The sequence below is a fragment of the Schistocerca gregaria genome, chromosome 9 (assembly GCF_023897955.1).
Source record: "Schistocerca gregaria isolate iqSchGreg1 chromosome 9, iqSchGreg1.2, whole genome shotgun sequence".
Lineage (NCBI taxonomy): Eukaryota > Metazoa > Arthropoda > Insecta > Orthoptera > Acrididae > Schistocerca > Schistocerca gregaria.
Genome location: NC_064928.1, coordinates 80,691,672 through 80,707,386, shown reverse-complemented (window position 1 = coordinate 80,707,386; position 15,715 = coordinate 80,691,672).

Sequence of the window (15,715 nt, the reverse complement as noted above, 5' to 3'; positions counted from 1 at the left end):
AAACACTCTTGCAGCGCAGTGTACATAAAGGACTTGCACTTCAACAGCAGTGAGGCTAACGTGCTATATTACGGAGGAGCTTGTACCACACTACATGGGAAATCTTGAGTTAAATAATTTAGTATTCTTAGGGATGAAGAACCCTGTTAATACAAGCTTGCAGTTGTGTTTTAAAAAGAGGATACTGGCCACCAAACGACATCCTCCTCTTCCTTCCCCTGGTACACACCTAAAGGACAACGTGACGACACAAAAGGGGTGGCCAGGATATTGCTCCACCACGTAGAATCAAGCACAGCACATTCCTACAGAGATACGTGACCGCTTTATGATAAGAACGTGATGGTGCGCCATCTTGCTGGGAAATAAATTCTGTGCCCGTATGCTGTTATAACACAGGTGTTAGATGATGTTCAAGCAAGGTCGAGGTACGATTTGCCAGTTACATTTAACTCGGCAGATTATGGTAGAGCTTACAGTGCAAGAGACATTTACCTTAGGTGAGTTCAGTATATGTTTGATTACGTGACCTGGTTTCTGCTCAGTCCATGTCAGAATATTATGCTGATTCACTTTAGTGCAGGTATGGAAGGTGGCTTAGTATATGAACACAATTTTATTACGAAAACTATTTTCAGTCAACATTTTGTTAAACATTTCTACCAAAAAAAGAAAACAGCTCGTTTTTTTTCACCTTTTCTTAAAGTTTGCAACGTTTCCAATTTGTATGACTTGAATAACAGGCGTTTCCGTAACATCTTTCACATTGTAACATTAGGCATTATCAATTGTAAGCCGGCACACCTTGTTGATTTAGCAGTGGTACGGATGTGAGACTGGCGAACAGGTTCAACTGCTGCGTCAGAGCCTACTGGCCGACCCTGACCTGCGGTACTTTGTGACGTACGGATGGTTTCGGAGAAACGGTTGTAGCAGTTAATAACAGGTTGGCTTTCAGGTGGTGGCTTGCGATATTTAGTCCTGAATTGTCTCTGCAATGTAGCAGCGGATTTGGATTAATGAAACCATGAACAATACTGGGCACCCCTGCACCGTCATACGACTCCCTTGATGACTGCTGTAGTAACTCTTTCACGCTTGCCATCTAGTAGGAACGTCGAGAACTAAGAGTGTTAGGTGGGAATAAAAAATATACAGGGTGAGTCACATAACATTACCGCTGGATATATTTCGTAAACCACGGAATACTGACGAATCAATTCCACAGACCGAACGTGAGGAGAGGGGCTAGTGTAATTGGCTAATACAAACCATACAAAAATGCACGGAAGTATGTTTTTTTAACACAAACCTACGTTTTTTTTAAATGGAACCCCGTTAGTTTTGTTAGAACATCTGAAAATATAAAGAAATACGTAATCAGTGCCGTTTGTTACATTGTAAAATGTTAATTACATCCGGAGATATTGTAACTTAAAGTTGACGCTTGAGTACCACTCCTTCGCTGTTCGATCGTGTGTATCGGAGAGCACCGAATTACGTAGGGATCCAAAGGGAACGGTGATGGACCTTAGGTACAGAAGAGACTGGAACAGCACGTTACATCCACATGCTAACACCTTTTTATTGGTCTTTTTCACTAACGCACATGTACATTACGATGAGGGGTGAGGTACACGTACACACGTGGTTTCCGTTTTCAATTACGGAGTGGAATAGAGTGTGTCCCGACATGTGAGGACAATAGACGTTCAATGTCGTGGCCACCATTTGCTGCACACAATTGCAATCTATGGCGTAATGAATGTCGTACACGCTCAGTACATCTGGTATAATGTCGCCGCAGGCTGGCACAATACGTTGTTTCATATACTCTAGGGTTCTAAGCACATCACTGTACACATTCTCCTTTACCGTACCCCAGAGAAAGAAGTCTAGAGGTGTAAGATCAGGAGAACGGGCTGGCCAATTTATGCATCCTCCACATCCTATGAAACGCCCGTCGAACATCCTGTCAAGGGTCAGCCTAGAGTTAATTGCGGAATGTGCAGGTGCACCATCATGCTGATACCACATACGTCGACGCGTTTCCAGTGGGACATTTTCGAGCAACGTTGGCAGATCATTCTGTAGAAACGTGATGTATGTTGCAGCTGTTTGGGCCCCTGCAATGAAGTGAGGACCAATGAGGTGGTCGCCAATGATTTCGCACCATACATTTACAGTCCACGGTCGCTGTCGCTCTACCTATCTGAGCCAGCGAGGATTGTCCACTGTTCCGTAGATTCACTGCCCCGTGGTTTGTGAAACCCGCTTCAACGGTAAATAGGTAGAGCTGCAATGCATTCTCTGTTAATGCCCATTGACAGAATTGCACACGATGATTAAAGTCATCACCATGTAATTCCTAATGTAGCGACACGTGAAACGGGTGAAAGCGGTGACGATGCAGTATGCGCATGACACTACTTTGACTCAGTCCACCGGCTCTCGCAATGTCCCGTGTACTCATGTGTGGGTTCATGGCAACAGCAGCTAACACACCAACTCCACCCGCTTCTCCTGTGACGGGCCTGTTACGGACCCGTTTGCGTGCTACGACCATACCTGTTGCACAGAGTTGGCGGTAGATGTTTTGCAATGTGCGGCACGTTGGATGCTCTCTGTCCTGGTACCGTTCTGCATACACCCTGCACGCTTCAGCTGCATTTCGTCGACACTCGCCGTAGATGAGTATCATCTCCGCCTTTTCAGAGTTCGAATACACCATGGTCACAGTTCCTACAACACTACACTGTCACAGACGTCTGGTAACACGGTGTACTACAGTTGGTCTGCGTGCGGAGACGAATGCAGAATAACAATAGCAGCAAGAGCTACATGCGGACATTGCGACAGATAGACCAAACCACAGCAGTGCACTACAGCCACACTCGTAAACACGGTCGTCATCGTAAACATGTCCCTACAGATGCTGCTCGCCGACTGTGGCCCGTGTTTGTTACAACACGCAACTGAACGTCGGAGGTTTCAAGCGTCAATTTTAGGTTACAATATCTCCGGATGTAATTAACATTTTACAATGCAGCAAACGGCACTGATTACGTATTTGTTTATATGTTCAGATGTGGTAACAAAACTAAATTGGTTCCTTTGCAAAAACAGACATAATGTCTTATGGGACAACAGCAATCAGTGAAATTATAATGTTACTTAAAAACCGTCTTGACTGCAAATATTTTTATTCATATGCCCAGTTTCGGTTCATTCAGAACCATCTTCAGATCTGATATTTCAGTTACAGGAGTAACCCGTCCAAATCCAGGAGTTTTCACATGCTACGTCACATGTGACGTAGCATGTGAAAACTGCTGGATTTGGACGGGTTACTCCTGTAACTGAAATAATGTGACGTAGCATGTAAAAACTGCTGGATTTGGACGGGTTACTCCTGTAACTGAAATATCAGATCTGAAGATGGTTCTGAATGAACCGAAACCGGTCATATGAATAAAAATATTTGCAATCAAGACGGTTCTTAAGTAACATTATAACTTGGTTCCATTTTAAAAAACGTAGGTTTGTGCTAAAAACATAATTCCGTGCATTTTTGTATGGTTTGTATTAACCAATTACACTAGCCCCTCTCCTTACGTTCGGTCTGTGGAATCGGTTCGTCAGTATTTGATGTGGTTTACGAAATATATCCAGCGGTAACGGAAGGTGACTCACCCTGTATATATATACTGCATTCGGTACTGTACGAAACATTTCTGTTATTTACCCTTCCCACAATTAAAGGTTATTTTTGTATAATTAATATATAAGCACTCTGTACGTCTATATTCCGCAAGCTACCCAACGGTGTGTGGAGGAGGGTACTTCTGGTACCACTAATGAATCCCCCTTTCCATGTTCCACTCGCGAATGACGTATGGGAAGAATGATTTTCGCTAAACTTCTGTATTGTCTCTACTTTCTCTAATATTTTCTTCGTGGTCATTTCGCGAGACGTGTGTGGGAGGAAGTACAATGTTGGCTCAAAAATGGTCCAAATGGCTCTGAGCACTATGGGACTTAACATCTGAGGTCATCAGTCCCCAAGGACTTAGAACTACTTAAACCTAACTAACCTAAGGATATCACACACATCCATGCCCGAGGCAGGATTCGAACCTGCGACCGTAGCGGTCGCGCGGTTCCAGACTGAAGCGCCTAGAACCGCTTGGTTACTCCGGGCGGCACTACGGTGTTGTCCGACTCTTCTCGGGAAGTGCTGTCTCGAAATTTCCGTAGTAAATCTCACCGTGATGCACAACGTCCTTCGTCAAGCGTCTGACACAGGAGTCTGTTGAGCATTCTGTGACACACGCTCGCCGACAAAGCGATCCCGTGATGAAAAGCGCCGCTGTCCATTGGATCGTCTCTATCTTTTTCTCTCAGTCAGTAAGGGTCCCAGATCGAAGAAGAACACTCAAGAACCGTTCGAACAAGCGCATAGTAAGTCACTTCCTTCATCGATGAGCTATTTCCTTAACATTCTTCCTATGAATCTCAGTCTGGCGTCTGTTTTCCATACTATTTGTTTAGTGTCGTCATTTTACTTAAGGTCGCTCTGAATAGTTACTCCTAGATATTTTATACAGGGTGGTCCACTGATCGTGACTGGGCCAAATATCTCACGAAATAAGCGTCAAACGAAAAAACTACAAAGAACGAAACTCGTCTAGCTTGAAAGGGGAAACCAGATGGCGCTGTGGTTGGCCCGCTAGATGGCGCTGCCCAGCGTCAAACGGATATCAACTGCGTCTTTTAAAATAGGAAGACCCATTTTATGTCACATATTCGTGTAGTATGTAAAGAAATATGAATGTTTTAGTTGGAACACTTTTTTCGCTCTGTGCCAGATAGCGCTGAAATAGTCACAAATATGTGGCTCACAATTTTAGATGAACAGTTGGTAACACGTAGGTTTTTTAAATGAAAATGCAGAACGTAGGTACTTTTGAACACTTTATTTCGGTTGTTCCAATGTGATACATGTACCTTTGTGAACTTATCATTTCTGAGATAGCATGCTGTTACAGCGTGATTACCTGTAAATACTACATTAATGCAATAAATGCTCAAAATAATGTCCGTCAACCTCAATGCATTTGGCAATACGTGTAACGACATTCCTCTCAACAGCGAGTAGTCCGCCTTCCGTAATGTTCGCTCATGCATTGACAATGCACTGACGCAAGTTGTCAGGCGTTGTCGGTGGATCACAACATCAAATATCCTTCAACTTTCCCCACAGAAAGAAATCCGGAGACGTCAGATCCGTGAACGTGCGGGCCAAGGTATGGTGCTTCGACGAGCAATCCACCTGTCATGAAATATACTGTTCAATACCGATTCAACCGCACGCGAGCTATGTGCCGGACATCCATCACATTGGAAGTACCTCGCCATTCTGCCATGCAGTGAAACATCTTGTAGTAACATCGCTGGAACATTACGTAGGAAATCAGCATACATTGCACCATTTATATTGCCGTCGATAAAATGGGGGCCAATTACCCCTCCTCCCATACTGCCGCACCAGTCATTAACCCGCCAAGGTAGCTGATGTTCCACTTGTCGCAGCCATCGTGGATTTTCCGTTGCCCTATTGTGCATATTATGCCGGTTTATGTTACCGCTGTTGGTCAATGACGCTTCGTCGGTAAATAGAGCGCGTGCATAAAATCTGCCATTGTCCCGTAATTTCCCTTGTTCCCAGTGGCAGAACTGTACACTACGTTCAAAGTCGTCGCCATGCATTTCCTGGTGCATAGAAATATGGTACGGGTACAATCGATGTTGATGTAGCATTCTCAACACCGACGTTTCTGAGATTCCCGATTCTCGCGCAATTTGTCTGCTACTGATGTGCGGATTAGCCGCGACAGCAGCTAAAACACCTACTTGGGCATCATTTGTTGCAGGTCGTGGTTGACGTTTCACATGTAGCTGAACACTTCCTGTTTCCGTAAGTAACGTATCCGGCGAACGGTCCGGACACTTGGGTGATGTCGTCCAGGATACCGAGCAGCATACGTAGCACACGCCCGTCGGGCATTTTGATCTCAGTAGCCATACGTCAACACGATATCGACCTTTTCCGCAATTGGTAAACGGTCCATTTTAACTCGGATAATGTATCTCGAAGCAAATACGGTCCGCACTGGCGGAATGTTACGTAATACCACGTACTTATACATTTGTGACTATTACAGCACCATCTATCTCAAAGCGAAAAAAGTAATCCAACTGAAACGTTCATATTTCATAACGTACTACACGAATATGTAATAAAAAATGAGGGTCCCTATTTTTTAAAAAACGCAGTTGATTTCCGTTTGACCTATGGCAGCGCCATCTAGCGGGTCAACCATAGCGCCATCTAGTTTCCCCCTTCAAGCTAGACAAGTTTAATTCTTTGTAGTTTTTTCGTTTGATGCTTATTTCGTGAGATATTTGGCCCGGTCACTATCAATGGACCACCCTGTATACTGCTTACACCTATTTGTCATCGATAATGTAGTTGTGAGTTGAAACTGGCACCTCCAACAAGTTATACTGATCTGTTATATAATGACGATTCTCAAAAATAAACTCTTTTTTATATAAAGCGTTGTAACGCGTACATATAATAGTTTTCGTTATGTCTGTGGTTGAATAACCACTCTAATCCCCAGCTGTATGTTTCCGAATTTCTGATGATTTCTTTTTATTTTTCTATTTGCCACTAATTGACAAGTCAAGGTTTCTTAACTGTCTCTATTATGTCTTTGTGAACACTGTCAAATATTTTTAAGTCATTGTTATATGGTCATGTCTGTGTATTTATTTTTCGTGTCTGTACCCGACTGTCGTCAGTATGGTTTGCCAAACCATGGCCAAACAAAAAATTAAGAAAACGTCTGTCGTCCGAAAAACGAAATGCTGAGGATTATTCTCAAAAGGAAATCCATGGACATGAAAACTTGAATGGAGATAAAACGTGATGATAAAATAAATATACGTAAAATGATCGATATTGGAGAGACGTATAATTTCGAACTTTTTTTTTTTTTTTTTGAGCCGTTTGTTTTCTGACATGTATTCAAATCTCTGCCTTCCTCCACAGTGGCCGACAGGAGTGGCCGAGCGGTTCTAGGAGCTTCAGTCTGGAACAACGCGACCGCTACGGTCGCAGGTTCGAATCCTGCCTCGGGCATGGATGTGTGTGATATCCTTAGGTTAGTTGGGTTTAAGCAGTTCTAATTTCTAGAGGACTGATGACCTCAGCTGTTAAGTCCCATAGTTCTCAGAGCCATTTGAACCATTTTTTCCTCCACAGTTTTTACCCTCCACAGCTCCCTCTAGTATCATGCAAGTTATTCCCTAATGCGTTAACAGATGTGTTAGTGTCCTGTCCCCTCTTCTTGTCCCCACATATTCTTTCCCTCCCCGATTCTGCGTAGTACCACCTCATTCCGTACTTTATCAGTCCACCTAATTTTCTACATTCTTCTTTAGCACTACATCTCAAACCCTTCTATTATCATCTGTTTCGCTTTTGCCCATGTTTGACAATCATAAAATGCTGTGCTCCAAACGTACATTATTAGAAATTTCTTCGTCACGTCAAGACTGTGTTTGATACTAGGAGATTTCCCTTGGCCAGGAACGCCCTTCTTACCAGTGCTTGTCTGCTTTTTATGTCCTGCTTGCTCCATCTCTCATGGGTGGCAGAATTTCTAAATTTCGAATTTACTATATGACCCCCAGTTTAGCTGTTTTGTTTCTCCCACTTCTCATTCCTACTACTTCTCCTAACTTTCGTCTTTCTTCGATATCAGTTCATATTCTGTCCTCATTATACTGATGTATCCATTCAACAGGTCCTGCAATTCTTCTTCACTTTCACTGAGGATAGGAGTATCATCAGCGAATCTTATCGTTGATATCCTTCCACCTTGAATTTTAATCCCACTCTAGATCCTTTATTTCCGCCACTTCTTGTTCTCTGAGACTACAGATACAGCGATAATGTAGGCCGTTTAGTTGAAGAGAAATGAACATCTTAAGAAGGGCACTTACAGAAATTGGAAAGAAAAACATAGGTACAAGGAAGGTAACTGCGAAGAAAGCATGGGTAACATGAGAAATTTTTTCACACAGGAATTCCAAGCTGCATCAGGATCCACTGCAAGTACTATGACAGTTAGGCGGAAGGTGAGAAAACTTGGATTTCATGGTCGAGCGGCTGCTCATAAGCTACACATCACGCCGGTAAATGGCAAACGACGCCTCGCTTGTTTTAAGAAGCGTAAACATTGGACGATTGAACAGTGGAAAAACGTTGTGTGGAGTGACTGATGTATCCATTCAACAGGTCCTGCAATTCTTCTTCACTTTCACTGAGGATAGGAGTATCATCAGCGAATTTTATCGTTGATATCCTTCCACCTTGAATTTTAATCCCACTCTAGATCCTTTCTTTCCGCCACTTCTTGTTCTCTGAGACTACAGATACAGCGATAATGTAGGCCGTTTAGTTGAAGAGAAATGAACATCTTAAGAAGGGCACTTACAGAAATTGGAAAGAAAAACATAGGTACAAGGAAGGTAACTGCGAAGAAAGCATGGGTAACATGAGAAATTTTTTCATTTTATTGGGGAGAGAAATGAGTAAAAAAATATTCAGCAAAACCTTGCAATACAGGAAACAAGTTAGGTAGGAATGTAATAAACTGTATGTGCAGGGAAGCTAAGGCGATATGTCAGTATGAAAAATGTGAAGAAATCGAAAAATGAATGTTGGAACGTCTGACTTAGCATACATAGAAATCAAACTACCTTTATTGAAATTAAAAACAAGGATGGTAATATTAAGAGCGCAGTAGGAATGTCGTTGTTAAAGGCAGAGGAGAAGTCGGATAGGTGGAAAGAGCACATTAAAGGTCTCTATGAAGGGGAACACTTGTCTGATGTGGTGATGGAAACATGAGTCGATAGGGAATAGAAAAAGGGTGCAGGATTAGAGTCAGAATTTGAAAGAGCTTTGCAGACTTAACATCAAATATGGTACGATAGACAGTATTCTATCGGAGTTTCTAATATCATTGGAGGATGTGGCAAGGAAACGACTATTCACGTCGTTGTGTAGGATGTATGAGTCTGCTGATATAACATCAGACTTTCGGAGGAACGTCGTCCACACAGTTCCGAGATAGCACGAGCCGACAAGTGAACAATTATCGCACAATCAACTTAACAGCTCATATATCCGAGTTGCTGACGAGAATAATATACAGAACAATGGATAAAAAAAATTAGGATCTGATGACCATCGGTGTGTTTTTAGGAAGGATAACGGCACCAGAGATGCAGTTCTGACGTTGCGGTTGATAATGGAAACAGGACTGAAGAAAAATCAAGGGACGTCCATGGGATTTGTCAACCTGGAAAATCCGATCGACGAAATTCTGAGAAAGATAGGGATAAGCTAAGGAGAAAGACGGGTAATATAAAATATGTACAAGAAGCAAGAGCGAACCGTAAGAGTAGCAGACTGAGAACAAAGCGCTCGGATTACAAAAGAGTGTAAGGTAGGGAATTGTTCTCTCAGCCCTGTTGAGTCTGTGCATCGATGTGTCATTTATATTATATTAAAACCAACTTTTACTACACGAACGTGTAATTTATGGTGATCAAACGACCCGTCTTTCGAAGCAATCGGTGAGGTACCTACCCGAGTGCTCGGAAGCGATATTTGATTTACGAAAACGAAAGATGCAGTAGAAATGAGAGTGGCCATCTTTCGTGGCGAGTTCATCTCTCTCTCTCTCTCTTTTTCCTGGGTGGCGGTACTTACGCCGCATGTGGGAACCCCGTTCCCGGCGTTACTGGACACATTTGTGCTCTCGCCATGTCAGCAGGCGGTCCTATTACGGCAGCTGCGATGTGGTGTGCTGTGTACAGACGGCCACTGGCTACCCATTAGGAATTCCCCAGGGAGCGGCTGTGTCCAGGGAAAGTGGCGACTCACCGTTTGCCGGCGTAGCTGGCGGTGGGCCATGGACGGCTTATCGTGGTAGCGCTGTAATGGGGCGACCAGAAAAGGATACGAAAGAGAGAGAGAGAGAGAGAGAGAGAGAGAGAGAGGAAGAAAGGAGCGAATGGTGAGTGGACAAAACCGGAAGTTTTTTCAACATATAAAAAAAAACTCTACAGGAAAGGGTAATTGACGACTATCATCGTGCAATGTAGCGCGGGGCAAGTTTCGTCACGGGTTCTTTTAATAACAGCTAGAGCGTTACGAAGTAGCAGACGCTGCGAGAGAGGCATTGTACACAATGGAGACATTGAGTGTTGAAATTTCTACAGCATAAGTTCCATGAGGTACAGAAATCGTATCAGTTGTACAAATCCAGAGACATCGGAAATTTATCATCGATCTATCTTTCGTCTCGCCATATCCGCTGCTGTCCAACAGAGAAGCAGTATGTTTGTCCAATTGAAAAAATGTCCACGTTTTTCGCATCCCTATCTGATACTCATTTCTTCTTTTTTCCCTATTATTTCTTGATCTTCGTTTAACCATTTTTGTTTTTGAAACTTGATGGAAAATTAATAAAAAAAATCTACTGAATACAGTATGTGCAAATGCAATGTAACAAATGTACCAGACGCCACCTGTCGGTAATAGTGTTATAATTAATATAAATGACGTGCACTCTGCCAACCAATTTTATGTGGCACAGCATGTGAAAGTTGGTGGATCTGGACGGGTTACTCCTGTAACTGAAATATCAGGCACGTTCTGGTACATTTGATGTTGATTAGATAGGACGAAAAAGATTTGCTTCCGTGAAATAGTAAATTAGTATCATTATTGTTACAGATTTGAAGATGGTTCGGAATGAACCGAAACCGGTCATAGCATGAAAAAAAAAATGCAATCAAGACGGATTATAAGTAACATTGAATTAAAACTGCATGCTGGATAGAGGCTCCAACTCGAGATCTTTGCCTTCTAGGTAGCGAAATCCCTACAGAATGAGCTACCCAAGGACGACAGAGATCGAGTATACATACAGTGTAGTGTAGGCCGTTTAGTTGGACAGAAATAGACATCTTAAAAAAGGGCAATCGCAGAAATTGGAAAGAAAAAGATAAGTACAAGGAAGGTAACTGCAAAGAAACCATGGGTTACATGAGCAATACTTCAGAAACAAGTAAAGAATATTTACGGAAACCTTGCAATACACAAAACAAGTTAGTTAGGAGTGAAATAAATTGTATGGGTAGGGAACGTAATACGATATGCCTGCATGAAAAATGGGAAGAAATCGGAAATGAGTCTCTGAATGACTCATCTAGCATAAATAAAAATCATACACCTTTATAGAAATTAAAAGCAAGTATGGTAGTATTAAGAGCGCAATAGGAACGGCATTGTTTAAGACACAGGAGAGGTCCTATAGGTGGAAAGAGTACATTAAAGGTCTTGTCTGATGTGGTGATAGAACAGGGAATAGACAGGGGTGTAGGATTAGAGTCAGAATTTGAAAGAGCTTTGTAGACTTAGGATCAAATATGGCAGAAAGGATAGAAATTAGTCTGTGAAGGTAGGAGACGAGGTGCTGGCGCATGTAGCGCTGTGCGGAGAGATGGTGAGTTGTGCCTTAGTACCGTGGTCCGCGAAAGGCAAAGGTCCCGGGTTCTTGTTTTCTTTTCCACCTTCATTTCTTCTGTACTGCTGTTAGATCTCATTAATCACATAACAACCATAACATAATGAGGAAACTTCTTAGCACGATACTGACATTCCTGAAGGTTCTTATATTCATCATTACGTCTGTTGTTAATACATTGCAGGAAAAAAAAATAGTACACTCTTTTAGAGGTTTCTAATTCACTCTTCTTGCTGCAACAGTGTATTTGGAGCGCATGGGACGATTACACTTACGGATCAATAGCACCAGCGGTTGTGAGGTACTTGGTTTCGAGCCATGCTGAAACGCCCACGCACGTGCGTGGTGTAGCCTCCACTGGCGGCAAAGGACCTGCTGAGTGTGACGTCCAGTGCGTCGTACAGATGGCGAATACTTTCCCAGGATACGTAACGCCACACCTGATAGACCTGATCTCGTAGTTTCGAAAGAGTTGTTGGCTGACGAGTCGCAGAGTCGCTTCTCGTCCAATCATAACCCCCACGTGCTCGGCTGTAGACACGTCCGGAGACCGAGCTGGACAGGGAAGTTGCTGCACGCTTTGCAGAGCACGTTGAGTTTTACGGGCACTGTGTGGACGAGCGTTATCCTGTTGGAACAAAACATCACCATCCTGTTGTGAAGAAAGGATCTAACAACATTCTGCAGACACCGAGCGCTGGTTGGCGTCCTGACCGGCAGCTCAAAAGGTGAACGAAATGTAAAAAAAAAAATAAAAAAAAAAATATATCGGTTCAACCACTTGTTTATAGTGTCAAACACTAATGTTGACGCGTTTCGGAAGTCAAGCTTCCATCATCAGAATAATAAAAAGTAAAAGAACCTGTTAAAACTCGCTAAAATGGAACATGCACCAGGCACAATAAAACATAATATAACTAAAACATCGTGGCTACTTCCCTTGTTGCAGCAGTGTCTTCCAAGGCGCATCTCCACATAGTCGTCAAGATATAAAAAACTCTAAAATGGTGTCGCCTATGGTATTCAACATCCAACCACATGGCACTCTCCTCTATCGTCGTAAACCGCCCTTGCGTCCTCGTTGATACCACACACCACGTAGACAAACACGACACTGAAACGCGAGTGAGCTCACGCGCAAGTAAACAAGGAAGTCACAGAGATGTCTATACAAGCAGATAACGTATACATGTTCCAAGGACCTCATGAAATGGTGGTATCCTGCCCATTTGCTAAAAATTATTTAGTAAAAGAAACCAGTGAAATCTTTGAAGAAGTTATTTGTATCACCAGCTAGCTGTTCATTCAGTGTGTTCTCATTATCCACGCTATGTATCGTAATTTGCAGCTGTTCTAGTAGATCCAGCTTTTTGCCTTTGTCCCGTCTATGTAAAATAACGAGATCCTGATCTATTGCCAACATGGGGTGTCCCGTTTCCGACTTTTCGAAATTATTAAGCCGGAAAGCATCGCTATGTTCTTTGTAACGTACTTTAAAGGACCTACCACTTTGGCCTACATAGCTTGCCTTGTACGTGTTACATTGAATTTTATAGACGCCAGCTCTCTCATATTTATCGCTTTCTTGCTACAAATTATTTCTTAGTTTAAACCGCAGCGTATTATTGGTGTGAAAAGCAGTATCAACTGTAAAAGGTTTGAAAACGTGAGCCACTTTTTGCGAAATATCACCGAAGTATGGTATTGTGAGTCTCTTAGTATTATTTGTGGTATACTTCCTTGCATTAGCGCGCTGTTTCTGTCGTATTAATTTATTGACAAAGTTTTGGTGATATCCGTTTTTTTTAACATTGACATTCACAACCACGACCTCTCATCCAGTATCGATAAAATCGAAAGTGAACAAGAGTTGTAGCTTACTGCACCCTAGACCATAAACCCTGGGACCGGGCCAGTGGGTCTTTCCACGAGTCCTTTTTACAAGATAGCGCTCACAATGTCTACGTCGTAAGCGAAAGCGACCACCACATGCATCCAGGCAGGATCTGTTTTAGTCACTCAGATTCTTCTGGGTTTGAGCCCGCATTGTCATCCATAAAATTCCGATGTTTCGGCGACTGTTACAAGGCGCCTTCCTCAGGGTGTATTGCTAACTGCAGAATGAGCACTAGTTTTGTTGCTCACACAGGGTGAGTCACCTAAAGTTACCACTGGATATATTTCGTAAACCACATCAAATACTGACGAACCCATTCCACAGACCGAACGTGAGGAGAGGAGCTAGTGTAATTGTTTAATACAAACCATACAAAAATGCACGGAAATATGTTTTTTAACACAAACCTACGTTTTTTTAAAATGGAACCACGTTAGTTTTGTTAGCACATCTGAACATATAAACAAATACGTAATCAGTGCCGTTTGTTGCATTGTAAAATGTTAATTACATCCGCACATATTGTAACCTAAAGTTGACGCTCGAAACCTCCGACGTTCAGTTGCGTGTTGTAACAAACACGGGCCACAGTCGGCGAGCAGCATCTGCAGGGACATGTTTACGATGACGACCGTGTTTACGAGTGTGGCTATAGTGCACTGCTGTGGTTTGGTCTAGCTGTCGCAATGTCCGCATGTAGCGCTTGCTGCTATTGTTATTCTGTATTCGTCTCCGCACGCAGACCAATGTAGTACACCGTGTTACCAGACGTCTGTGATAGTGTAGTGTTGTAGGAACTGTGACCATGGTGTATTCGAACTCTGAAAAGGCGGAGATGATACTCATCTACGGCGAGTGTCGACGAAATGCAGCTGAAGCCTGCAGGGTGTACGCAGAACGGTACCAGGACAGAGAGCATCCAACGTGCCGCACATTGCAAAACATCTACCGCCAACTCTGTGCAACAGGTATGGTCGTAGAACGCAAACGGGTCCGCAACAGGCCCGTCACAGGAGAAGCGGATGCAGTTGGTGTGTGAGCTGCTGTTGCCATGTACCCATACATGAGTACACGGGACACTGCGAGAGCCGGTGGACTGAGTCAAAGTAGTGTCGTGCGCATACTGCATCGTCACCTCTTTCACCCGTTTCATGTGTCGCTACATCAGCAATTACATTGTGATGACTTTAATCATCGAGTGCAATTCTATCAATGGGCATTAACAGAGAATGCGTTGCAGTTCTACCTGTTTACCGATGAAGCGGGTTTCACAAACCACGGGGCAGTGAATTTACGGAACATGCATTACTGGTCCGTGGACAATCCTCGCTGGCTCAGACAGGTAGAGCGACAACGACCGTGGACTGTAAATGTATGGTGAGGAATCATTGGCGACCACCTCACTGCTCCTCACTTCATTGCAGGGGCCCAAACAGCTGCAACATACATCGCGTTTCTACAGAATGATCTGCGAACGTTGCTCGAAAATGTCCCACTGGAAACGCGTCGACGTATGTGGTATCAGCATGATGGTGCACCTGCACATTCCGCAATTAACACTAGGCTGACCCTTGACAGGTTGTTCGACGGGCGTTTCATAGGACGTGGAGGATGCATAAATTGGCCTGCTCGTTCACCTGATGTTACACCTCTGGACTCCTTTCTGTGGGGTACGTTAAAGGAGAACGTGTACCATGATGTGCCTACAACCCCAGAGGATATGAAACAACGTATTGTGGCAGCCTGCGGCAACATTACACCAGATGTACTGCGGCGTGTACGACATTTATTACGCCAGAGATTGCAATTGTGTGCAGCAAATGGCCACCACATTGAGCATCTATTGGCCTGACATGTCGGGACACACGTTATTCCACTCCGTAATTGAAAACGGAAACCACGTGTGTACCTCACCCCTCATGGTAATGTACATGTGCGTCAGTGAAAAAGGTGTTAGCATGTGGACGTTATGTGCTGTTCCAGTCTCTTCTGTACCTAAGGTCCATCACCGTTCCCTTCGGATCCCTACGTAATTCGGTGCTCTCCGATACACACGATCGAACAGCGGAGGAGTGGTACTCAAGTGGTACAATATCTCCGGATGTAATTAACATTTTACAATGCAACAAACGGCACTGATTACGTA